The sequence below is a fragment of the Nuphar pumila genome, chromosome 6, assembly GCF_984573655.1.
Source record: "Nuphar pumila chromosome 6, dmNupPumi1.hap1.1, whole genome shotgun sequence".
In the NCBI taxonomy this organism is placed as follows: domain Eukaryota; kingdom Viridiplantae; phylum Streptophyta; class Magnoliopsida; order Nymphaeales; family Nymphaeaceae; genus Nuphar; species Nuphar pumila.
In genome coordinates, this window is record NC_143254.1 from 89,755,754 (window position 1) to 89,782,848 (window position 27,095).

Consider the following 27,095-nt stretch of genomic DNA (forward strand, 5'->3'; position numbering starts at 1 on the left):
AAACCTATAACCGAAGATAATGGATGGCATTCCTTATCTAATGATTGAATTTTTCATCAATTTGACTTTACATATTGAATTTTTCTCATTCATTTATTGAGTGACATATTTTGAATTATGAATTTTCTGTCAAAATGAGTTTCCTAAAGTGCTAAAACTCAAACAAATGCATTGTAAATTTTTCACTATTAGAAAAACATGTTTATATGGTGTAAAGTCTTTGTGTAAAGCATATTTCTTAAAAAATAAATCAGAAAGAGCAAATATATTAAGTTTGATCGATGAGATGCTCAAACATTGGATATGGGAAACTGTTTTATGGTTGTTGGTTGCAAATTTTGGACCTTCTTTGCTTGGACGGTCCCTTCCGTGTGTGTGTGTGTGTGTGTCTATATATATATATATATATATATATATATATATATATATATATATATATATATATATATATATAAAAGAGAGAGACCCTTATGCAAAACTATCCTGATTTATGGCAAGTCCATAAACGGATTCGGGGCTAGTGCCATGTGGATACTCCTAGACTTTATAGGTCAGTACTAGATCTACTTCTACAAGAGCGTGATCCCCCCCACAAGGCTCAGGCTTAGCCACAAAGCCATACCATAGGTGGGTGCAAAGATATGATGATAAACCTCATTGGAACAATTGTAGTACAAGTGGATGTGGGGCGTCGATCGTCGGCAGCCTCATCGGTGTTGCTGGCTGGTCTGATTCATCGTCGGAGTGTCGTCATTGCCGAACCTCCATGTCATGCAGACCGAAATCCTAAAACTCATGTGTCAGCTGGGTTCTTCATTAGATTTCAGGCGATTGAGTGGCGATTCTGCTTTGGCTGGAAATCCGACTGCCATCATCAGGGAAAAGGAGTTGTTTTTTGTAGGGGGTTCGCCATCTCATTGGCAGCCTCAACGGCGACGTCCTCTGATATCAGTCATCAGATGCACAGAAGGGGCATTTGCCCTCTTTGATTTTTGCTACGGTCAGTCATGCGACTGTCATCGCCGAAAAGCACAAGGGGGGGGGGGGGCATTTTCTTTCGCCGTTGGATGGAATTTGTCGACCGTCCGCCGATGCTGGTTGCCAAGAGGTGACGTGGGTCATCATGGCGAGTTTGCGGTTTCTAAGAAACTGAAAATATTTGGTTTCTCACACCACAAGAAATATGTGGATTAGCGACAGTCGTAATCCATCGCTAATCTATCGCAGAACAGTTTAGCGACAGATAACTTTCATCACAATTTCCTAGTCGCTAATTAGCGATGAAACATATCTGTCGCTACTTCCATCGCTAATTTGCGACAGAATGCCATGATCCGTCGTGAGGTCGTCGCTAATCCACAGAGATTTGGTTTTGCGACAGATACACATTCGTTGCTATTGTAGTGACAGATTTGTGACGAATTACAATCTATCGCAAAACATCGACCGATTCAGTTTTGCGATGGATAAATATCCATCCCTAATCCGTCGCTAAATTGGAGGCCGATACTAATTAGCGATGGATATTATTTGTCGTTAATCCATCGCAAAAAAAAAAAAATTTAAAAAATATTTGAAAAATAAATATCGAGAAAAATTTTCTCCTTATACAATTTATATATCCTGTGTATAAAAAACAAAGTACACATACAAAATATAAATACAAATACAAAGAAACTGAAACAAATTTAACACAAGATACAAGGTGAAAAAATTTATCGATCCACTATAATCCTCGTCAAGTTCTAATTATTTACAAGTGAACATATATAAAGAGTTTCTTATGAAACAACAAGAAGGTGCAACAAATGTAACACATGAATCAAATCATCGCCAAGATTCTGAGCATCATCCTCTTCATTGTCTCGATCTGCCCCTTCATCCATGCCTCCGTCAGCTCCTCTACGCTGATTATCTCCAGTATCTACAAGAGAACCGAAATGTTAGTATTGATAAACAAAATATAATAAAATAAATTATATGCAATGCACCTAATCTAAGGCAATCAAAGCAACATAAATGAATTACACATATACTAGCTAGCAATAAAGTGAAGGACATTAACTGAATTCAGATATGTGTTCTAAGGCTGAAAAAAAAATTCATAGAGATTCAATCATGCAGATATGTGTTCTAAGGTTGTCAAAAAAATATCACAGTGATTCAAGCATGCAGATATGTGTTCTAAGGTTGTCAAAAAAATATTATAGTGATTCAAGCATGCATAAATGTGTTATAAGGCTGTCAAATAAACGTGTTCTGTATCACAATCATGCATATATGTGTAATAAGGCAGTAAAAAAAATTCATAGAGATTCAATCATGTAGATATATATGTATTCTAAGGTTATCAAAAAACTTTCATAGTGATTCAATCATGCAGATATATATGTAATCTAAGGTTATCAAAAAACTTTCATAGTGATTCAATAATGCATATATGTGTTATAAGGCAGTCAAACAATTTCATAGTGATGAAACCATGCTTATATATGTGTTCTAAGGTTGTCAAAAAACTTTCAAAGTGATTCAAACATGCATATATATGTTCTAAGGTTATCAAAAAACTTTCATAGTGATGGAATCATGCTTATATGTATTCTAATATTGCCAAAAAACTTTCATAGTGATTCAATCAGCCATATATGTGTTATAAGGCAATAAAAAAACTTTCATAGTGATTCAATCATGCTTATATTTTTTCTAATATTGTCAAAAAACTCTCATAGTGATTTAATCATGCATATATGTGTTCTAAGGTTGTAAAAAAACTTTCATAGTGATTCAATCATGCATATATGTGTTCTAATGCAGTAAAAAAACTTTCATAATGATGAAATCATGCAAATATGTGTTCTAAGGTTGTCAAAATTTTTTTATAGTGATTTAATCTTGCATATATGTGTTATAAGGCAATAAAAAAACTTTCATAGTGATGAAATCATGCTTATATGTGTTCTAATATGTCAAAAAACTCTCACAGTGATTCAATCATGCATATATGTGTTCTAAGGTTGTCAAAAAACTTTTATAGTGATTCAATCAAGCATATATGTGTTCTAAGGTAGTCAAAAAACTAACATAATGATGAAATTATGCTAATATGTGTTCTAAGGTTGTCAAAAAACTTTCATAGTGATTCAATCATGCATATATGTGTTATAAGGCAGTCAAAAAACTTTCATAGTGATGAAATTATGCTTATATGTGTTCTAATGTTGTAAACAAACTCTTATAGTGATTCAATTATGCATATATGTGTTTTAAGGCTGTCAAAAAACTTTCATAGTGATTCAAGCAAGCATATATGTGTTTTAAGGCAGTAAAAAAACTTTCATAATTATGAAATTATGCTAATATGTGTTCTACGGTTTTCAAAAAACTTTTATAGTGATTCAATCATGCATATATGTGTTATAAGGCAGTCAAAAAACTTTCATAGTGATGAAATCATGCTTATATGTGTTCTAATGTTGTCAAAAAACTTTCATAGTGATTCAAGCATGCATATATGTGTTTTAAGGCAGTAAAAAAACTTTCATAATTATGAAATTATGCTAATATGTGTTCTACGGTTTTCAAAAAACTTTTATAGTGATTCAATCATGCATATATGTGTTATAAGGCAGTCAAAAAACTTTCATAGTGATGAAATCATGCTTATATGTGTTCTAATGTTGTCAAAAAACTCTCATAGTGATTCAATCATGCATATATGTGTTACAAGGTTGTCAAAAAACTTTTATAGTGATTCAAGCATGCATATATGTGGTGTAAAGCAGTCAAAAAACTTTCATAATGATGAAAGCATGCTAATATATGTTCTAAGGTTGTCAAAAAACTTTCATAGTGATGAAATCAAGCATATTCGTTTAATAAGGAAGTTAAAAAATTTTCATAGTGATAAAATCATGCTTATATGTGTTCTAATGTTGTAAAAAACTCTTATAGTGATTCAATCATGCATATATATATATTCTACGGTTGTCAAAAAACTTTCATAGTGATCCAAGCATGCATATATGTGTTCCAAGGCAGTAAAAAAACTTTCATAATGATGCAATCATGATAATATGTGTTCTAAGGTTGTCAAAAAACTTTCATAGTGATTCAATCTTGCATATATGTGTAACAAAGTGATCAAAAAACTCTCATAGTGATGAAATCATGCTTATATGTGTTCTAATGTTGTAAAAAAACTCTCATAGTTATTCAATCATGCAAATATGTGTTTTAAGGTTGTCAAAAAACTTTCATAGTGATTCAAGCATGCATATATGTGTTCTAAGGCAGCCAAAAAACTTTCATAATGATGAAATCATGCTAATATGTGTTCTAAGGTTGTCAAAAAACTTTCATAGTGATTCAATCATGTATATATGTGTTATAAGGCAGTCAAAAAACTTTCATAGTGATGAAATCATGCTTATATGTGTTGTAATGTTGTCAAAAAACTCTCATAGTAATTCAATCATGCATATATGTGTTTTAAGGTTGTCAAAAAACTTTCATAGTGATTCAAGCTTGCATATGTGTTCTAAGGCAGTCAAAAACTTTCATAATGATGAAATCATGCTAATATATGTTCTAAGGTTGTCAATTTTTTTTTATAGTGATCAATCAAGAATATATGTGTTGCAAGGTTGTCAAAAAACTTTCATAGTGATTCAAGCATGCATATATGTGGTGTAAAGCAGTAAAAAAACTTTTATAATGATGAAAGCATGCTAATATATGGTCTAAGGTTGTCAAAAAACTTCAATAGTGATGAAATCATGCATATTTGTTTTATAAAAAAGTTAAAAAACTTTCATAGTGATAAAATCATGCTTATATGTGGTCTAATGTTGTAAAGAACTCTCATATTGATTCAATCATGCATATATATATTCTACGGTTGTCAAAAAACTTTCATAGTGATCCAAGCATGCATATATGTGTTTTAAGGCAGTCAAAAAACTTTCATAATTAAGAAATTATGCTAATATGTGTTCTACGGTTTTCAAAAAACTTTTATAGTGATTCAATCATGCATATATGTGTTATAAGGCAGTCAAAAAACTTTCATAGTGATGAAATCATGCTTATATGTGTTCTAATGTTGTCAAAAAACTCTAATAGTGATTCAATCATGCATATATGTGTTACAAGGTTGTCAAAAAACTTTTATAGAGATTCAAGCATGCATATATGTGGTGTAAAGCAGTCAAAAAACTTTCATAATGATGAAAGCATGCTAATATATGTTCTAAGGTTGTCAAAAAACTTTCATAGTGATGAAATCATGTATATATGTGTTATAATGCAGTCAAAAAACTTTCATAGTGATGAAATCATGTATACATGTGTTATAAGGCAGTAAAAAAACTTTCATAGTGATGAAATCATGCTTATATGTGTTTTAATGTTGTCAGAAAACTCTCATAGTAATTCAATCATGCATATATGTGTTCTAAGGTTGTCAAAAAACTTTCATAGTGATTAAGCTTGCATATGTGTTCTAAGGCAGTAAAAAACTTTCATAATGATAAAATCAGGCTAATATGTGTTCTAAGGTTGTCAAATTTTTTTTATAGTGATTCAATCATGCATATATGTGTTATAAGGCAATAAAACAACTTTAATAGTGATGAAATCATGCTTATATGTGTTCTACTGTTGTCAAAAAACTCTCACAGTGATTTAATCATGCATATATGTGTTCTAAGGTTGTCAAAAAACTTTTATAGTGATTCAATCAAGCACATATGTGTTCTAAGGTAGTCAAAAAACTTTCATAATGATGAAATTATGCTAATATGTGTTCTAAGGTTGTCAAAAAACTTTCATAGTGATTCAATCATGCATATATGTGTTATAAGGCAGTCAAAAAACTTTCATAGTGATGAAATTATGCTTATATGTGTTATAATGTTGTAAAAAAACTCTCATAGTGCTTCAATCATGCATATATGTGTTTTAAGGTTGTCAAAAAACTTTTATAGTGATTCAAGCATGCATATATGTGTTCTAAGGTAGTAAAAAAACTTTCATAATTATGAAATCATGGTAATATGTGTTTTACGGTTTTCAAAAAACTTTTATAGTGATTCAATCATGCATATATGTGTTATAAGGCAGTCAAAAAACTTTTGTAGTGATGAAATCGTGCTTATAAATGTTCTAATGTTGTCAAAAATCTCTCATAGTGATTCAATCATGCATATATGAGTTTCAAGGTTGTCAAAAAACTTTCATAGTGATTCAAGCATGCATATATGTGGTGTAAAGCAGTCAAAAAACTTTCATAGTGATAAAATCTTGCTTATATGTGTTCTAATGTTGTAAAAAACTCTCATAGTGATTCAATCATGCATATATATATTCTACGGTTGTCAAAAAACTTTCATAGTGATCCAAGCATGCATATATGTGTTGTAAGGCAGTAAAAAAACTTTCATAATGATGAAATCATGATAATATGTGTTCTAAGGTTGTCAAAAAACTTTCATAGTGATTCAATCTTGCATGTATATGATATAAGGCAATCAAAAAACTTTCATAGTGATGAAATCATGCTTATATGTGTTCTAATGTTGTAAAAAAACTCTCATAGTCATTCAATCATGCATATATATGTTTTAAGGTTGTCAAAAAACTTTTTTAGTGATTCAAGCATGCATATATGTGTTCTAAGGCAGCAAAAAAACTTTCATAATGATGAAATCATGCTAATATGTGTTCTAAGGTTGTCAAAAAACTTTCATAGTGATTCAATCATGTATATATGTGTTATAAGGCAGTCAAAAAACTTTCGTAGTGATGAAATAATGCTTATATGTGTTCTAATGTTGTAAAAAAACTCTCATAGTAATTCAATCTTGCATATATGTGATCTAAGTTTGTCAAAAAACTTTCATAGTGATTCAAGCATGCATATGTGTTCTAAGGCAGTCAAAAACTTTCATAATGATGAAATCATGCTAATATTTGTTCTAAGGTTGTCAAAAAACTTTCATAGTGATTCAATCATACATATATGTGTTATAAGACAGTCAAAAAACTTTCATAGTGTTGAAATCATGCTTATATATGTTCTAATGTTGTCAAAAACTCTCATAGGGATTCAATCTTACATATATGTGTTACAAGGTTGTCAAAAAACTTTTATAGTGATTCAAGCATGCATATATGTGGTGTAAAGCAGTAAAAAAACTTTCATAATGATGAAAGCATGCTAATATATGTTCTAAGGTTGTCAAAAAACTTTCATAGTGATGAAATCATGTATATATGTGTTATAAGGCAGTCAAAAAACTTTCATAGTGATGAAATCATGCTTATATGTGTTTTAATGTTGTCAGAAAACTCTCATAGTAATTCAATCATGCATATATGTGTTCTAAGGTTGTCAAAAAACTTTCATAGTGATTCAGCATGCATATGTGTTCTAAGGCAGTCAAAAACTTTCATAATGATGAAATCATGCTAATATGTGTTCTAAGGTTGTCAAAATTTTTTTATAGTGATTCAATCATGCATATATGTGTTATAAGGCAATCAAAAAACTTTCATAGTGATGAAATCATGCTTATATGTGTTCTACTGTTGTCAAAAAACTCTCACAGTGATTCAATCATGCATATATGTGTTCTAAGGTTGTCAAAAAACTTTTATAGTGATTCAATCAAGCACATATGTGTTCTAAGGTAGTCAAAAAACTTTCATAATGATGAAATTATGCTAATATGTGTTCTAAGGTTGTCAAAAAACATTCATAGTGATTCAATCATGCATATATGTCTTATAAGGCAGTCAAAAAACTTTCATAGTGTTGAAATTATGCTTATATGTGTTCTAATATTGTAAAAAATCTCTCATAGTGCTTCAATCATGCATATATGTGTTTTAAGGTTGTCAAAAAACTTTTATAGTGATTCAAGCATGCATATATGTGTTCTAAGGTAGTAAAAAAACTTTCATAATTATGAAATCATGCTAATATGTGTTCTACGGTTTTCAAAAAACTTTTATAGTGATTCAATCATGCATATATGTGTTATAAGGCAGTCAAAAAACTTTTGTAGTGATGAAATCATGCTTATAAGTGTTCTAATGTTGTAAAAAAACTCTCATATTGATTCAATCATGCATATATGTGTTTCAAGGTTGTCAAAAAACTTTCATAGTGATTCAAGCATGCATATATGTGGTGTAAAGCAGTCAAAAAACTTTCATAGTGATAAAATCTTGCTTATATGTGTTCTAATGTTGTAAAAAACTCTCATAGTGATTCAATCATGCATATATATATTCTACGGTTGTCAAAAAACTTTCATAGTGATCCAAGCATGCATATATGTGTTCTAAGACAGAAAAAAAACTTTCATAATGATGAAATCATGATAATATGTGTTCTAAGGTTGTCAAAAAACTTTCATAGTGATTCAATCTTGCATATATATGTTATAAGGCAATAAAAAAACTAACATAATGATGAAATTATGCTAATATGTGTTCTAAGGTTGTCAAAAAACTTTCATAGTGATTCAATCATGCATATATGTGTTATAAGGCAGTCAAAAAACTTTCATAGTGATGAAATTATGCTTATATGTGTTCTAATGTTGTAAACAAACTCTTATAGTGATTCAATTATGCATATATGTGTTTTAAGGCTGTCAAAAAACTTTCATAGTGATTCAAGCATGCATATATGTGTTTTAAGGCAGTAAAAAAACTTTCATAATTATGAAATTATGCTAATATGTGTTCTACGGTTTTCAAAAAACTTTTATAGTGATTCAATCATGCATATATGTGTTATAAGGCAGTCAAAAAACTTTCATAGTGATGAAATCATGCTTATATGTGTTCTAATGTTGTCAAAAAACTCTCATAGTGATTCAATCATGCATATATGTGTTACAAGGTTGTCAAAAAACTTTTATAGTGATTCAAGCATGCATATATGTGGTGTAAAGCAGTAAAAAAACTTTCATAATGATGAAAGCATGCTAATATATGTTCTAAGGTTGTCAAAAAACTTTCATAGTGATGAAATCAAGCATATTTGTTTAATTAGGAAGTTAAAAAAGTTTCATAGTGATAAAATCATGCTTATATGTGTTCTAATGTTGTAAAAAACTCTTATAGTGATTCAATCATGCATATATATATATTCTACGGTTGTCAAAAAACTTTTATAGTGATTCAAGCATGCATATATGTGTTCTAAGGCAGTAAAAAAACTTTCATAATGATGCAATCATGATAATATGTGTTCTAAGGTTGTCAAAAAACTTTCATAGTGAGTCAATCTTGCATATATGTGTAACAAAGTGGTCAAAAAACTCTCATAGTGATGAAATCATGCTTATATGTGTTCTAATGTTGTAAAAAAACTCTCATAGTTATTCATTCATGCAAATATGTGTTTTAAGGTTGTCAAAAAACTTTCATAGTGATTCAAGCATGCATATATGTGTTCTAAGGCAGCCAAAAAACTTTCATAATGATGAAATCATGCTAATATGTGTTCTAAGGTTGTCAAAAAACTTTCATAGTGATTCAATCATGTATATATGTGTTGTAAGGCAGTCAAAAAACTTTCATAGTGATGAAATCATGCTTATATGTGTTGTAATGTTGTCAACAAACTCTCATAGTAATTCAATCATGCATATCTGTGTTTTAAGGTTGTCAAAAAACTTTCATAGTGATTCAAGCTTGCATATGTGTTCTAAGGCAGTCAAAAACTTTCATAATGATGAAATCATGCAAATATGTGTTCTAAGGTTGTCAAATTTTTTTTATAGTGATTCAATCAAGAATATATGTGTTACAAGGTTGTCAAAAAACTTTCATAGTGATTCAAGCATGCATATATGTGGTGTAAAGCAGTAAAAAAACTTTTATAATGATGAAAGCATGCTAATATATGGTCTAAGGTTGTCAAAAAACTTCAATAGTGATGAAATCATGCATATTTGTTTTATAAAAAAGTTAAAAAACTTTCATAGTGATAAAATCATGCTTATATGTGGTCTAATGTTGTAAAGAACTCTCATATTGATTCAATCATGCATATATATATTCTACGGTTGTGAAAAAACTTTCATAGTGATTCAAGCATGCATATATGTGTTTTAAGGCAGTCAAAAAACTTTCATAATTATGAAATTATGCTAATATGTGTTCTACGGTTTTCAAAAAACTTTTATAGTGATTCAATCATGCATATATGTGTTATAAGGCAGTCAAAAAACTTTCATAGTGATGAAATCATGCTTATATGTGTTCTAATGTTGTCAAAAAACTCTAATAGTGATTCAATCATGCATATATGTGTTACAAAGTTGTCAAAAAACTTTTATAGAGATTCAAGCATGCATATATGTGGTGTAAAGCAGTCAAAAAACTTTCATAATGATGAAAGCATGCTAATATATGTTCTAAGGTTGTCAAAAAACTTTCATAGTGATGAAATCATGTATATATGTGTTATAAGGCAGTCAAAAAACTTTCATAGTGATGAAATCATGTATATATGTGTTATAAGGCAGTCAAAAAACTTTCATAGTGATGAAATCATGCTTATATGTGTTTTAATGTTGTCAGAAAACTCTCATAGTAATTCAATCATGCATATATGTGTTCTAAGGTTGTCAAAAAACTTTCATAGTGATTAAGCTTGCATATGTGTTCTAAGGCAGTAAAAAACTTTCATAATGATGAAATCATGCTAATATGTGTTCTAAGGTTGTCAAATTTTTTTTACAGTGATTCAATCATGCATATATGTGTTATAAGGCAATCAAAAAACTTTCATAGTGATGAAATCATGCTTATATGTGTTCTACTGTTGTCAAAAAACTCTCACAGTGATTCAATCATGCATATATGTGTTCTAAGGTTGTCAAAAAACTTTTATAGTGATTCAATCAAGCACATATGTGTTCTAAGGTAGTCAAAAAACTTTCATAATGATGAAATTATGCTAATATGTGTTCTAAGATTGTCAAAAAACTTTCATAGTGATTCAATCATGCGTATATGTGTTATAAGGCAGTCAAAAAACTTTCATAGTGATGAAATTATGCTTATATGTGTTCTAATGTTGTAAAAAAACTCTCATAGTGCTTCAATCATGCATATATGTGTTTTAAGGTTGTCAAAAAACTTTTATAGTGATTCAAGCATGCATATATGTGTTCTAAGGTAGTAAAAAAACTATCATAATTATGAAATCATGCTAATATGTGTTTTATGGTTTTCAAAAAACTTTTATAGTGATTCAATCATGCATATATGTGTTACAAGGCAGTCAAAAAACTTTTGTAGTGATGAAATCATGCTTATAAGTGTTCTAATGTTGTAAAAAAACTCTCATAGTGATTCAATCATGCATATATGAGTTTCAAGGTTGTCAAAAAACTTTCATAGTGATTCAAGCATGCATATATGTGGTGTAAAGCAGTCAAAAAACTTTCATAGTGATAAAATCTTGCTTATATGTGTTCTAATGTTGTAAAAAACTCTCATAGTGATTCAATCATGCATATATATATTCTACGGTTGTCAAAAAACTTTCATAGTGATCCAAGCATGCATATATGTGTTGTAAGGCAGTAAAAAAACTTTCATAATGATGAAATCATGATAATATGTGTTCTAAGGTTGTCAAAAAACTTTCATAGTGATTCAATCTTTCATGTATATGATATAAGGCAATCAACAAACTTTCATAGTGATGAAATCATGCTTATATGTGTTCTAATGTTGTCAAAAAACTCTCATAGTCATTCAATCATGCATATATATGTTCTAAGGTTGTCAAAAACCTTTTTTAGTGATTCAAGCATGCATATATGTGTTCTAAGGCAGCAAAAAAACTTTCATAATGATGAAATCATGCTAATATGTGTTCTAAGGTTGTCAAAAAACTTTCATAGTCATTCAATCATGTATATATGTGTTATAAGGCAGTCAAAAAACTTTTATAGTGATGAAATCATGCTTATATATGTTCTAATGTTGTCAAAAATCTCTCATAGTAATTCTATCTTGCATATATGTGTTCTAAGTTTGTCAAAAAACTTTCATAGTGATTCAAGCATGCATATGTGTTCTAAGGCAGTCAAAAACTTTCATAATGATGAAATCATGCTAATATTTGTTCTAAGGTTGTCAAAAAACTTTCATAGTGATTCAATCATACATATATGTGTTATAAGACAGTCAAAAAACTTTCATAGTGTTGAAATCATGCTTATATATGTTCTAATGTTGTCAAAAAACTCTCATAGGGATTCAATCTTGCATATATGTGTTACAAGGTTGTCAAAAAACTTTTATAGTGATTCAAGCATGCATATATGTGGTGTAAAGCAGTAAAAAAACTTTCATAATGATGAAAGCATGCTAATATATGCTCTAAGGTTGTCAAAAAACTTTCATAGTGATAAAATCATGTATATATGTGTTATAAGGCAGTCAAAAAACTTTCATAGTGATGAAATCATGCTTATATGTGTTTTAATGTTGTCAGAAAACTCTCATAGTAATTCAATCATGCATATATGTGTTCTAAGGTTGTCAAAAAACTTTCATAGTGATTAAGCATGCATATGTGTTCTAAGGCAGTCAAAAACTTTCATAATGATGAAATCATGCTAATATGTGTTCTAAGGTTGTCAAAAAACTTTCATAGTGATTCAATCATGCATATATGTGTTATAAGGCAATCAAAAAACTTTCATAGTGATGAAATCATGCTTATATGTGTTCTACTGTTGTCAAAAAACTCTCACAGTGATTCAATCATGCATATATGTGTTCTAAGGTTGTCAAAAAACTTTTATAGTGATTCAATCAAGCACATATGTGTTCTAAGGTAGTCAAAAAATTTTCATAATGATGAAATTATGCTAATATGTGTTCTAAGGTTGTCAAAAAACATTCATAGTGATTCAATCATGCATATATGTCTAATAAGGCAGTCAAAAAACTTTCATAGTATTGAAATTATGCTTATATGTGTTCTAATGTTGTAAAAAATCTTTCATAGTGCTTCAATCATGCATATATGTGTTTTAAGGTTGTCAAAAAACTTTTATAGTGATTCAAGCATGCATATATGTGTTCTAAGGTAGTAAAAAAACTTTCATAATTATGAAATCATGCTAATATGTGTTCTACGGTTTTCAAAAAACTTTTATAGTGATTCAATCATGCATATATGTGTTATAAGGCAGTCAAAAAACTTTTGTAGTGATGAAATCATGCTTATAAGTGTTCTAATGTTGTAAAAAAACTCTCATATTGATTCAATCATGCATATATGTGTTTCAAGGTTGTCAAAAAACTTTCATAGTGATTCAAGCATGCATATATGTGGTGTAAAGCAGTCAAAAAACTTTCATAGTGATAAAATCTTGCTTATATGTGTTCTAATGTTGTAAAAAACTCTCATAGTGATTCAATCATGCATTTATATATTCTACGGTTGTCAAAAAACTTTCATAGTGATCCAAGCATGCATATATGTGTTCTAAGACAGTAAAAAAACTTTCATAATGATGAAATCATGATAATATGTGTTCTAAGGTTGTCAAAAAACTTTCATAGTGATTCAATCTTGCATATATATGTTATAAGGCAATAAAAAAACTTTCATAGTGATGAAATCATGCTTATATGTGTTCTAATGTTGTAAAAAAACTCTCATAGTCATTCAATCATGCATATATGTGTTATAAGGCAGTCAAAAAACTTTCATAGTGATGAAATTATGCTTATATGTGTTCTAATGTTGTAAACAAACTCTTATAGTGATTCAATTATGCATATATGTGTTTTAATGCTGTCAAAAAACTTTCATAGTGATTCAAGCATGCATATATGTGTTTTAAGGCAGTCAAAAAACTTTCGTAATTATGAAATTATGCTAATATGTGTTCTACGGTTTTCAAAAAACTTTTATAGTGATTCAATCATGCATATATGTGTTATAAGGCAGTCAAAAAACTTTCATAGTGATGAAATCATGCTTATATGTGTTCTAATGTTGTCAAAAAACTCTCATAGTGATTCAATCATGCATATATGTGTTACAAGGTTGTCAAAAAACTTTTATAGTGATTCAAGCATGCATATATGTGGTGTAAAGCAGTCAAAAAACTTTCATAATGATGAAAGCATGCTAATATATGTTCTAAGGTTGTCAAAAAACTTTCATAGTGATGAAATCATGCATATTCGTTTAATAAGGAAGTTAAAAAACTTTCATAGTGATAAAATCATGCTTATATGTGTTCTAATGTTGTAAAAAACTCTTATAGTGATTCAATCATGCATATATATATATTCTACGGTTGTCAAAAAACTTTTATAGTGATTCAATCATGCATATATGTGTTTTAAGGTTGTCAAAAAACTTTTATAGTGATTCAAGCATGCATATATGTGTTCTAAGGTAGTAAAAAAACTTTCATAATTATGAAATCATGCTAATATGTGTTTTACGGTTTTCAAAAAACTTTTATAGTGATTCAATCATGCATATATGTGTTATAAGGCAGTCAAAACACTTTTGTAGTGATGAAATCATGCTTATAAGTGTTCTAATGTTGTCAAAAAACTCTCATACTGATTCAATCATGCATATATGAGTTTCAAGGTTGTCAAAAAACTTTCATAGTGATTCAAGCATGCATATATGTGGTGTAAAGCAGTCAAAAAACTTTCATAGTGATAAAATCTTGCTTATATGTGTTCTAATGTTTTAAAAAACTCTCATAGTGATTCAATCATGGATATATATATTCTACGGTTGTCAAAAAACTTTCATAGTGATCCAAGCATGCATATATGTGTTGTAAGGCAGTAAAAAAACTTTCATAATGACGAAATCATGATAATATGTGTTCTAAGGTTGTCAAAAAACTTTTATAGTGATTCAATAAAGCACATATGTGTTCTAAGGTAGTCAAAAAACTTTCATAATGATGAAATCATGCTTATATGTGTTCTAATGTTGTCAAAAAACTCTCATAGTCATTCAATCATGCATATATATGTTCTAAGGTTGTCAAAAAACATTTTTAGTGATTCAAGCATGCATATATGTGTTCTAAGGCAGAAAAAAAACTTTCATAATGATGAAATCATGCTAATATGTGTTCTAAGGTTGTCAAAAAACTTTCATAGTGATTCAATTATGTATATATGTGTTATAAGGCAGTCAAAAAACTTTCGTAGTGATGAAATCATGCTTATATGTGTTCTAATGTTGTCAAAAAACTCTCATAGTAATTCAATCTTGCATATATGTGTTCTAAGTTTGTCAAAAAACTTTCATAGTGATTCAAGCATGCATATGTGTTCTAAGGCAGTCAAAAACTTTCATAATGATGAAATCATGCTAATATTTGTTCTAAGGTTGTCAAAAAACTTTCATAGTGATTCAATCATACATATATGTGTTATAAGACAGTAAAAAAACTTTCATAGTGTTGAAATCATGCTTATATATGTTCTAAAGTTGTCAAAAAACTCTCATAGGGATTCAATCTTGCATATATGTGTTACAAGGTTGTCAAAAAACTTTTATAGTGATTCAAGCATGCATATATGTGGTGTAAAGCAGTAAAAAAACTTTCATAATGATGAAAGCATGCTAATATATGTTCTAAGGTTGTCAAAAAACTTTCATAGTAATGAAATCATGTATATATGTGTTATAAGGCAGTAAAAAAACTTTCATAGTGATGAAATCATGCTTATATGTGTTTTAATGTTGTCAGAAAACTCTCATAGTACTTCAATCATGCATATATGTGTTCTAAGGTTGTCAAAAAACTTTCATAGTGATTAAGCATGCATATGTGTTCTAAGGCAGTCAAAAACTTTCATAATGATGAAATCATACTAATATGTGTTCTAAGGTTGTCAAATTTTTTTTATAGTGATTCAATCATGCACATATGTGTTATAAGGCAATCAAAAAACTTTCATAGTGATGAAATCATGCTTATATGTGTTCTACTGTTGTCAAAAAACTCTCACAGTGATTCAATCATGCATATATGTGTTCTAAGGTTGTCAAAAAACTTTTATAGTGATTCAATCAAGCACATATGTGTTCTAAGGTAGTCAAAAAACTTTCATAATGATGAAATTATGCTAATATGTGTTCTAAGGTTGTCAAAAAACATTCATAGTGATTCAATCATGCATATATGTGTTATAAGGCAGTCAAAAAACTATCATAGTGTTGAAATTATGCTTATATGTGTTCTAATGTTGTAAAAAATCTCTCATAGTGCTTCAATCATGCATATATGTGTTTTAAGGTTGTCAAAAAACTTTTATAGTGATTCAAGCATGCATATATGTGTTCTAAGGTAGTAAAAAAACTTTCATAATTATGAAATCTTGCTAATATGTGTTCTACGGTTTTCAAAAAACTTTTATAGTGATTCAATCATGCATATATGTGTTATAAGGCAGTCAAAAAACTTTTGTAGTGATGAAATCATGCTTATAAGTGTTCCAATGTTGTAAAAAAACTCTCTTATTGATTCAATCATGCATATATGTGTTTCAAGGTTGTCAAAAAACTTTCATAGTGATTCAAGCATGCATATATGTGGTGTAAAGCAGTCAAAAAACTTTCATAGTGATAAAATCTTGCTTATATGTGTTCTAATGTTGTAAAAAACTCTCATAGTGATTCAATCATGCATATATATATTCTACGGTTGTCAAAAAACTTTCATAGTGATCCAAGCATGCATATATGTGTTCTAAGACAGTAAAAAAACTTTCATAATGATGAAATCATGATAATATGTGTTCTAAGGTTGTCAAAAAACTTTCATAGTGATTCAATCTTGCATATATATGTTATAAGACAATCAAAAAACTTTCATAGTGATGAAATCATGCTTATATGTGTTCTAATGTTGTCAAAAAACTCTCATAGTCATTCAATCATGCATATATATGTTCTAAGGTTGTAAAAAAACTTTTTTAGTGATTCAAGCATGCATATATGGGTTCTAAGGCAGCAAAAAAACTTTCATAATGATGAAATCATGCTAATATGTTTTCTAAGGTTGTCAAAAAACTTTCATAGTGATTCAATCATGTATATATGTGTTATAAGGCAGTCAAAAAACTTTCGTAGTGATGAAATCATGCTTATATGTGTTCTAATCTTGTCAAAAAACTCTCACAAGAATTCAATCTTGCATATATGTGTTACAAGGTTGTCAAAAAACTTTTATAGTGATTCAAGCATGTATATATATGGTGTAAAGCAGTAAAAAAACTTTCATAATGATGAAAGCATGCTAATATATGTTCTAAGGTTGTCAAAAAACTTTCATAGTAATGAAATCATGTATATATGTGTTTTAAGGCAGTCGAAAAACTTTCATAGTGATGAAATCATGCTTATATGTGTTTTAATGTTGTCAGAAAACTCTCATAGTAATTCAATCATGCATATATGTGTTCTAAGGTTGTCAAAAAACTTTCATAGTAATTAAGCATGCATATGTGTTCTAAGGCAGTCAAAAACTTTCATAATGATGAAATCATGCTAATATGTGTTCTAAGGTTGTCAAAAAATTTTTATAGTGATTCAATCATGCATATATGTGTTATAAGGCAATCAAAAAACTTTCATAGTGATGAAATCATGCTTATATGTGTTCTACTGTTATCAAAAAACTCTCACAGTGATTCAATCATGCATTTATGTGTTCTAAGGTTGTCAAAAAACTTTTATAGTGATTCAATCAAGCACATATGTGTTCTAAGGTAATAAAAAAACTTTCATAATGATGAAATTATGCTAATATGTTTTCTAAGGTTGTCAAAAAACTTTCATAGTGATTCAATCATGCATATATGTGTTATAAGGCAGTCAAAAAACTTTCATAGTGATTAAATTATGCTTATGTGTGTTCTAATGTTGTAAAAAAACTCTCATAGTGCTTCAATCATGCATATATGTGTTTTAAGGTTATCAGAAAACTTTTATAGTGATTCAAGCATTCATATATGTGTTCTAAGGTAGTAAAAAAACTTTCATAATTATGAAATCATGATAATATGTGTTCTAAGGTTGTCAAAAAACTTTCATAGTGATTCAATCTTGCATATATATGTTATAAGGCAATCAAAAAACTTTCATAGTGATGAAATCATGCTTATATGTGTTCTAATGTTGTAAAAAAACACTCATAGTCATTCAATCATGCATATATATGTTCTAAGGTTGTCAAAAAACTTTTTTAGTGATTCAAGCATGCATATATGTGTTTTAAGGCAGCAAAAAAACTTTCATAATGATGAAATCATGCTAATATGTGTTCTAAGGTTGTCAAAAAACTTTCATAGTGATTCAATCATGTATATATGTGTTATAAGGCAGTCAAAAAACTTTCGTAGTGATGAAATCATGCTTATATGTGTTCTAATGTTGTCAAAAAACTCTCATAGTAATTCAATCTTGCATATATGTGTTCTAAGTTTGTCAAAAAACTTTCATAGTGATTCAAGCATGCATATGTGTTCTAAGGCAGTCAAAAACTTTCATAATGATGAAATCATGCTAATATGTGTTCTAAGGTTGTCAAAAAACTTTCATAGTGATTCAATCATACATATATGTGTTATAAGACAGTCAAAAAAATTTCATAGTGATGAAATCATGCTTATATATGTTCTAATGTTGTCAAAAAACTCTCATAGGGATTCAATCTTGCATATATGTGTTACAAGGTTGTCAAAAAACTTTTATAGTGATTCAAGCATGCATATATTTGGTGTAAAGCAGTCAAAAAACTTTCATAATGATGAAAGCATGCTAATATATGTTCTAAGGTTGTCAAAAAACTTTCATAGTGATGAAATCATGTATATATGTGTTATAAGGCAGTCAAAAAACTTTCATAGTGATGAAATCATGCTTATATGTGTTTTAATGTTGTTAGAAAACTCTCATAGTAATTCAATCATGCATATATGTGTTCTAAGGTTGTCAAAAAACTTTCATAGTGATTAAGCATGCATATGTGTTCTAAGGCAGTCAAAAACTTTCATAATGATGAAATCATGCTAATATGTGTTCTAAGGTTGTCAAAATTTTTTTATAGTGATTCAATCATGCATATATGTGTTATAAGGCAATAAAAAAACTTTCATAGTGATGAAATCATGCTTATATGTGTTCTACTGTTGTCAAAAAACTCTCACAGTGATTCAATCATGCATATATGTGTTCTAAAGTTTTCAAAAAACTTTTATAGTGATTCAATCAAGCACATATGTGTTCTAAGGTAGTCAAAAAACTTTCATAATGATGAAATTATGCTAATATGTGTTCTAAGGTTGTCAAAAAACATTCATAGTGATTCAATCATGCATATATGTATTATAAGGCAGTCAAAAAACTTTCATAGTGATGAAATTATGCTTATATGTGTTCTAATGTTGTAAAAAATCTCTCATAGTGCTTCAATCATGCATATATGTGTTTTAAGGTTGTCAAAAAACTTTTATAGTGATTCAATCATGCATATATGTGTTCTAAGGTAGTAAAAAAACTTTCATAATTATGAAATCAGGCTAATATGTGTTCTACGGTTTTCAAAAAACTTTTATAGTGATTCAATCATGCATATATATGTTATAAGGCAGTCAAAAAACTTTTGTAGTGATGAAATCATGCTTATAAGTGTTCTAATGTTGTAAAAAAACTCTTATATTGATTCAATCAATGCATATATGTGTTTCAAGGTTGTCAAAAAACTTTCATAGTGATTCAAGCATGCATATATGTGGTGTAAAGCAGTCAAAAAACTTTCATATGGATAAAATCTTGCTTTTATGTGTTCTAATGTTGTAAAAAACTCTCATAGTGATTCAATCATGCATATATATATTCTACGGTTGTCAAAAAACTTTCATAGTGATCCAAGCATGCATATATGTGTTCTAAGACAGTAAAAAAACTTTCATAATGATGAAATCATGATAATATGTGTTCCAAGGTTGTCAAAAAACTTTCATAGTGATTCAATCTTGCATATATATGTTATAAGGCAATCAAAAAACTTTCAAAGTGATGAAATCATGCTTATATGTGTTCTAATGTTGTCAAAAAACTCTCATAGTCATTCAATCATGAATATATATGTTCTAAGGTTGTCAAAAAACTTTTTTAGTGATTCAAGCATGCATATATGGGTTCTAAGGCAGCAAAAAAACTTTCATAATGATGAAATCATGCTAGTATGTGTTCTAAGGTTGTCAAAAAACTTTCATAGTGATTCAATCATGTATATATGTGTTATAAGGCAGTCAGAAAACCTTCGTAGTGATGAAATCATGCTTATATGTGTTCTAGTGTTGTCAAAAAACTCTCATAGTAATTCAATCTTGCATATATGTGTTCTAAGGTTGTCAAAAAATTTTCATAGTGATTCAAGCATGCATATGTGTTCTAAGGCAGACAAAAACTTTCATAATGATGAAATCATGCTAATATTTGTTCTAAGGTTGTCAAAAAACTTTCATAGTGATTCAATCATACATATATGTGTTATAAGACAGTCAAAAAACTTTCATAGTGATGAGATCATGCTTATATGTGTTCTAATGTTGTCAAAAAACTCTCACAGGGATTCAATCTTGCATATATGTGTTACAAGGTTGTCAAAAAACTTTTATAGTGATTCAAGCATGCATATATGTGGTGTAAAGCTGTAAAAAAACTTTCATAATGATGAAAGCATGCTAATATATGTTCTAAGGTTGTCAAAAAACTTTTATAGTGATGAAATCATGTATATATGTGTTATAAGGCAGTCGAAAAACTTTTATAGTGATGAAATCATGCTTATATGTGTTTTAATGTTGTCAGAAAACTCTCATAGTAATTCAATCATGCATATATGTGTTCTAAGGTTGTCAAAAAACTTTTGATAGTGATTAAGCATGCATATGTGTTCTAAGGCAGTCAAAAACTTTCATAATGATGAAATCATGCTAATATGTGTTCTAAGGTTGTCAAAAATTTTTTATAGTGATTCAATCATGCATATATGTGTTATAAGGCAATCAAAAAACTTTCTTAGTGATGAAATCATGCTTATATGTGTTCTACTGTTGTCAAAAAAGTCTCACAGTGATTCAATCATGCATATATGTGTTCTAAGGTTTTCAAAAAACTTTTATAGTGCTTCAATCAAGCAAATATGTGTTCTAAGGTAGTCAAAAAACTTTCATAATGATGAAATTATGCTAATATGTGTTCTAAGGTTGTCAAAAAACTTTCATAGTGATTCAATCATGCATATATGTGTTATAAGGCAGTCAAAAAACTTTCATAGTGATGAAATTATGCTTATATGTGTTCTAATGTTGTAAAAAAACTCTCATAGTGCTTCAATCATGCATATATGTGTTTTAAGGTTATCAAAAAACTTTTATAGTGATTCAAGCATGCATATATGTGTTCTAAGGTAGTAAAAAAACTTTCATAATTATGAAATCATGCTAATATGTGTTCTACGGTTTTCAAAAAACTTTTATAGTGATTCAATCATGCATATATGTGTTATAAGGCAGTCAAAAAACTTTTGTAGTGATGAAATCATGCTTATAAGTTTTCTAATGTTGTAAAAAAACTCTCATAGTGATTCAATTATGCATATATGTGTTTCAAGGTTGTCAACAAACTTTCATAGTGATTCAAGCATGCATATATGTGGTGTAAAGCAGTCAAAAAACTTTCATAGTGATAAAATCTTGCTTTTATGTGTTCTAATGTTCTAAAAAACTCTCAATGTGATTCAATCATGCATATATATATTCTACGGTTGTAAAAAAACTTTCATAGTGATCCAAGCATGCATATATGTGTTCTAAGGTAGTAAAAAAACTTTCATAATGATGAAATCATGATAATATGTGTTCTAAGGTTGTCAAAAAACTTTCATAGTGATTCAATCTTGCATATATATGTTATAAGGCAATCAAAAAACTTTCATAGTGATGAAATCATGCTTATATGTGTTCTAATGTTGTAAAAAAACTCTCATAGTCATTCAATCATGCATATATATGTTCTAAGGTTGTCAAAAAACTTTTTTAGTGATTCAAGCATGCATATATGTGTTCTAAGGCAGCAAAAAAACTTTCATAATGATGAAATCATGCTAATATGTGTTCTAAGGTTGTCAAAAAACTTTCATAGTGATTCAATCATGTATATATGTGTTATAAGGCAGTCAAAAAACTTTCGTAGTGATGAAATCATGCTTATATGTGTTCTAATGTTGTCAAAAAACTCTCATAGTAATTCAATCTTGCATATATGTGTTCTAAGGTTGTCAAAAAACTTTCATAGTGATTCAAGCATGCATATGTGTTCTAAGGCAGTCAAAAACTTTCATAATGATGAAATCATGCTAATATGTGTTCTAAGGTTGTCAAAAAACTTTCATAGTGATTCAATCATACATATATGTGTTATAAGACAGTCAAAAAACTTTCATAGTGATGAAATCATGCTTATATATGTTCTAAGGTTGTCAAAAAACTTTCATAGTGATTCAAGCATGCATATATGTGTTCTAAGGCAGTACAAAAACTTTCATAATGATGAAATCATGCTAATATGTGTTCTAAGGTTGTCAAAAAGCTTTCATAATGATTTAATCATGCATATATGTGTTGTAAGGCAGTCAAAAAACTTTCATAATCATGAAATCATGCTCATATGTGATGAAATCATGCATATACTAGCTGGAAATCTAACTATATAAAACAAATAACTTGAAACTTTCATACCTGACAGGCACCTGTAGACGAATTTCCTCTGTCACGAAAAAAGCTGCACAACTCATTACGGACAACGTCAAAAATTAATTCATGTAAAAAGTCACGCATTGTGTCCTTAACTAGCAGGCGGACACCATCCCAAGAATTAGTAGGGTCAATCGAACGCTGGGAGTTGATGCTGGCAGGAGAACTCTAAGAGCCCTGACTGCAAGCGCCAACTACGTGTGTGGTATCCATGTTACTCCTAAACCCGAACACACGACCCTTTTTTGGTTCACCGGTTGCAGTCACCCATGCTACAACTTCAAAAGGCGGATGCTGAGTGGAGTTATCACCATATCGCTCTACCGTCTGTTGTTCGTATGACTCCTACAAAGTAATGATTACAGTATAGATTAATAATTAAGAATTACAATATTCATGATAACTTGTCTATTACATTGTTTATTAATACAATAAATACATACCGTTGTCGCTCTCGTCTTCTCTGATATGAACTCTCATGTGCCATTACGTTTATGTGTTTCAACAAACGCATCCTTGTAAGGCACGATGCCTCCTTTTTCTGCTTCTTATGAGGTTAAATGATAAAAAAATTAATTAAAAAGTATGCATAAATACTTATAAAATTGACTATATATGTTGATGAGTTACCATTTTCTTTTGGTGACTCCCAAAAGTCCTAGAAGCACTTGTGTGTAGATGTGCATCAAGTATTTTTGTTCGGTTCTATGCAACCTTTGCTGAGTGGTTTCGAAATTCATAGCTCGCTCAGTTGTCGCATATTTCATCCCAATAATCCATCATGATAGTAGAAGGGCCATGAGCCTTCCACTATAGTAGATCATCTATCCCACCAGCTGATTTTATTGTTGTAGTCTTTATATTGTACAACATGTCAACAAATCGATTGGCAGCCACCTTCTGCCACACTATCCTTGCATCCTGCTCCTCTTTTACGGTCGCAAAGCGATTCAAAGCCTACAAATAATTTCAGAAAGTTAGTGCACATGACTATAATAAAAAATCATATATAAAACACATTAGCTATGATAAACGATTGTATACCATGAATGAGGACCATAATCTTTCCAATACCTCCTTCGGGTACTCTTTCCATTGAGCGATCGGTCCTGGTAGATGCTGAAGTAGTGCCTTCCTAATTTCTCATATTTCTTCTTGTGGCTCGAACCTCGTGCTGCATATGAATTAATACACATTAACAATCAATATACACCATTTATAAGACTAGTATTGGATAAGTGAAAATGAAATACTTACGATCGATTATCAATATACAATATTTGAATGAGTCATCATGTGTTAGACTGAGAAGACCCTGCATCCGGCATTGTCTCGTGACATGTATGAATAGCTGGTGTAGGTGGGTCATGTGCAAGCGAAACATCATCTATAGAAAAATGAGTTAGAAATTCACACAATGCACATTTAAACTAATCAAGTATATAATTAGTTAAATGATATACCTATTGAAGCAGCCCGTAAAGATGAAGGTTGAGATTGGCTACCATTGGGTGCTCGACCACTGTGACCTCCACGAACCATATTTTAACAAATAAAAATTTTATTTGGATTAGTTACACAACTCTATATCTTCATCGATACATAATCAAATCATAAATAACTTCATGCAGGCATGCATACAGTCGCATCAAACATTGTAATACATTCAAATCATTCACATCAAACATTGCAATACATTCAAATATAAGAGCATATGAGAAAGTGATGTGGTATGTATTATAAGATGTATTTCACTAGCTCGAGTATGTTTCTTCATCACTTGTTTGACTTTCATATTTTTCTTCTTCTTCCTCCTCCTCTTTGTCTTCTTCTTCATTGGGCGCCCATCTACTTGGTATATCATTTGGATCACATTCTTTCATACATGTGTCATCGGACAATGGAGATATGACATGCATACCATGTGTGACATCGTGACCATAAGAGAAGTCATACATATCATCTGATTGATAATAATTACCCTCTTCAACAATCTTGTATTCCTGTAATTGATCATACTCGGGGTATAGTTTAGACTTCACCTTACAAACTGCCTACCATTCATTTCTATCTGACTTTCTTGTATTCGGATATGAAGTATAGTAAACTTGTTAAGCTTGCGAGGCTAATATGAATGGTTCATATGTTCCAAACCTTGATTTATGATTCAAATCCATATATGGATTATCGTGCACCACATCCACCCGTGCATCAAAATTGTTCTAAAATTCTTCACCATGAAGTTTTCAATTCTGATAATTACTCACAAAACCCTTCCTGTATAGGTGATGTCTAACGCCATGAGGTTTTACAAATCGATTGTTCTTACACATCGTGCAGGGGCATCTGATCTAACCAGTGAGATCTATTGTACTGACACTTGTCGTTGCAAATTCAATAAAACTGTCAACACCATCCATATATTCAAGTGATACCTCATTGTCAACTGTCCTACGATACATACATTCACGGTTTGCAGCCATTTTGTCCTATGATTGTGAACACCCCAAAATTTTCAAAAATTTGTAAATATTCCCTTTTTGCCCTTTATCTTCATTTTCTGGTTAATTGAGTCACTTTTAAATATAAATCCCATATTATTTCTCAAGTTTTCTGAAATTAAATTCATTTTGTGTATCTAACTCAATTTCGGATCCGGATCCAGATAAAATATCCAAATCTGAGCTTCGTTATCCAATGCTTAAAATCAAATTCTCGATATTTCCAAACTAACATTTCGAAAAGCTCAGACAGTTCGTCCGGTATCCGTTTGGATCCATCGAATTATATTTCTCAATTCGAGGTTTAAAACTCGAACATTTTCTCAAAACCTGGGTCCAAACCCATTCTTCTGAAGAAATTTCCCCGAAATGGTCCGAAATTCTTAGAAAAATGCTTTTATAAATATTTTTTAGAAAAATACAAAAAAATTAGTGTTTAATCTTTGTTTATTATAAAAACTTAGATTTTTGTTCCAAAAACACAAAAAAATGGAAAATCCTGCAAAAAATAAAAAAAAAAACGGAAAAACTACGAGAAAAATAAGTGGTTTTTAAAGATTTTGCCAAAAACCTCTTCTTGAGCCATTTTATAAAAAAATTTAAAAAAAAAGAGGGAATCCTTCTTTTGGAAAATTGAGAAACGGCGAACGACCATCCCCCGCGCACTCGTCTCTCTCACTCCTACCCTCCATCTTCAACAACCTCTGCTCCCTCAACCTCTCATCTTCAACCAAAAGCCCCTCTCTCGAATGCTCCCCTTCTTCTTTAAAAGGGGAGCACACAAGAGGAGGAAGGATCTGTCTCCTACCTCTCCATTTACCCCATCTTCTTCTTCCGTCTTCTTTTCTTCTTCCTCTGGTTTCCCTTTGCCGATTGATCTTCAGAGCTTTGTCATATCTACAGAGTATAGGAGACGCCTCTCCTTCTCCAATAAAAACAAAAACAATCTGGTAAAAGCCTCTCCCCTCTTCTCTTGGTTTTTTTTTTCCTTGGATTTTTCAGTTTGGCCCCATTAAAGCATCCATGGTAGCAGCGAATTGTTTATAGCAATATCGCTCTACCTATATGCAACATCAATGGAATGTCTGATTCCAACATTTGCTTTTGTTTTTTTTATCTTTTTTTTTTAATTTAAGTAATTTGAATGTCGATTGATTCAGTATTTTCCTGTATTCAGATCCCATTTTCTCTTTTATTTCAATTTCTGATTTCTTGCAGATTCAATTTCTTGCTTTAATGATGTTTGATGATCATTCTTTCTCTTCGACTGTAGATTTGTGGTTGTGTCTTTTTATTATTTATATTTGTTGTCATTATTTCGAACCGATATATAGTTAGATTTCTAAGCAATTTTCCTTTGATGCATGTTCTTGTCTTCAGTACCACTTTTCATCTTGCAACCTCACGTAATATGTCACTTGCGTTTGAATTAAACCCAAACGACTGAGCGTCAGCACTTTGCAGACCTCAACATCTGCAGTGAAGTGCCTTGCTCGGCTGAGAAAAAGCTGGGTTCACAATTTGATTTATAGTGAGGGTGGATTCTACGTTGGCTTAATTCCATTCCAAACCATGGGTCGGCATCACTTTCTGTTTCATTTCACCTGCGAATTCCTATTTCAGCATCACTCGTTTATTTCCATATGCCTGTCTTTTGCACTTATTTTATCAACTTTTGATTATTTCAGCTGCCTGTTATATTTCTCATTTACCTTTGATTTCCAGTTTTAG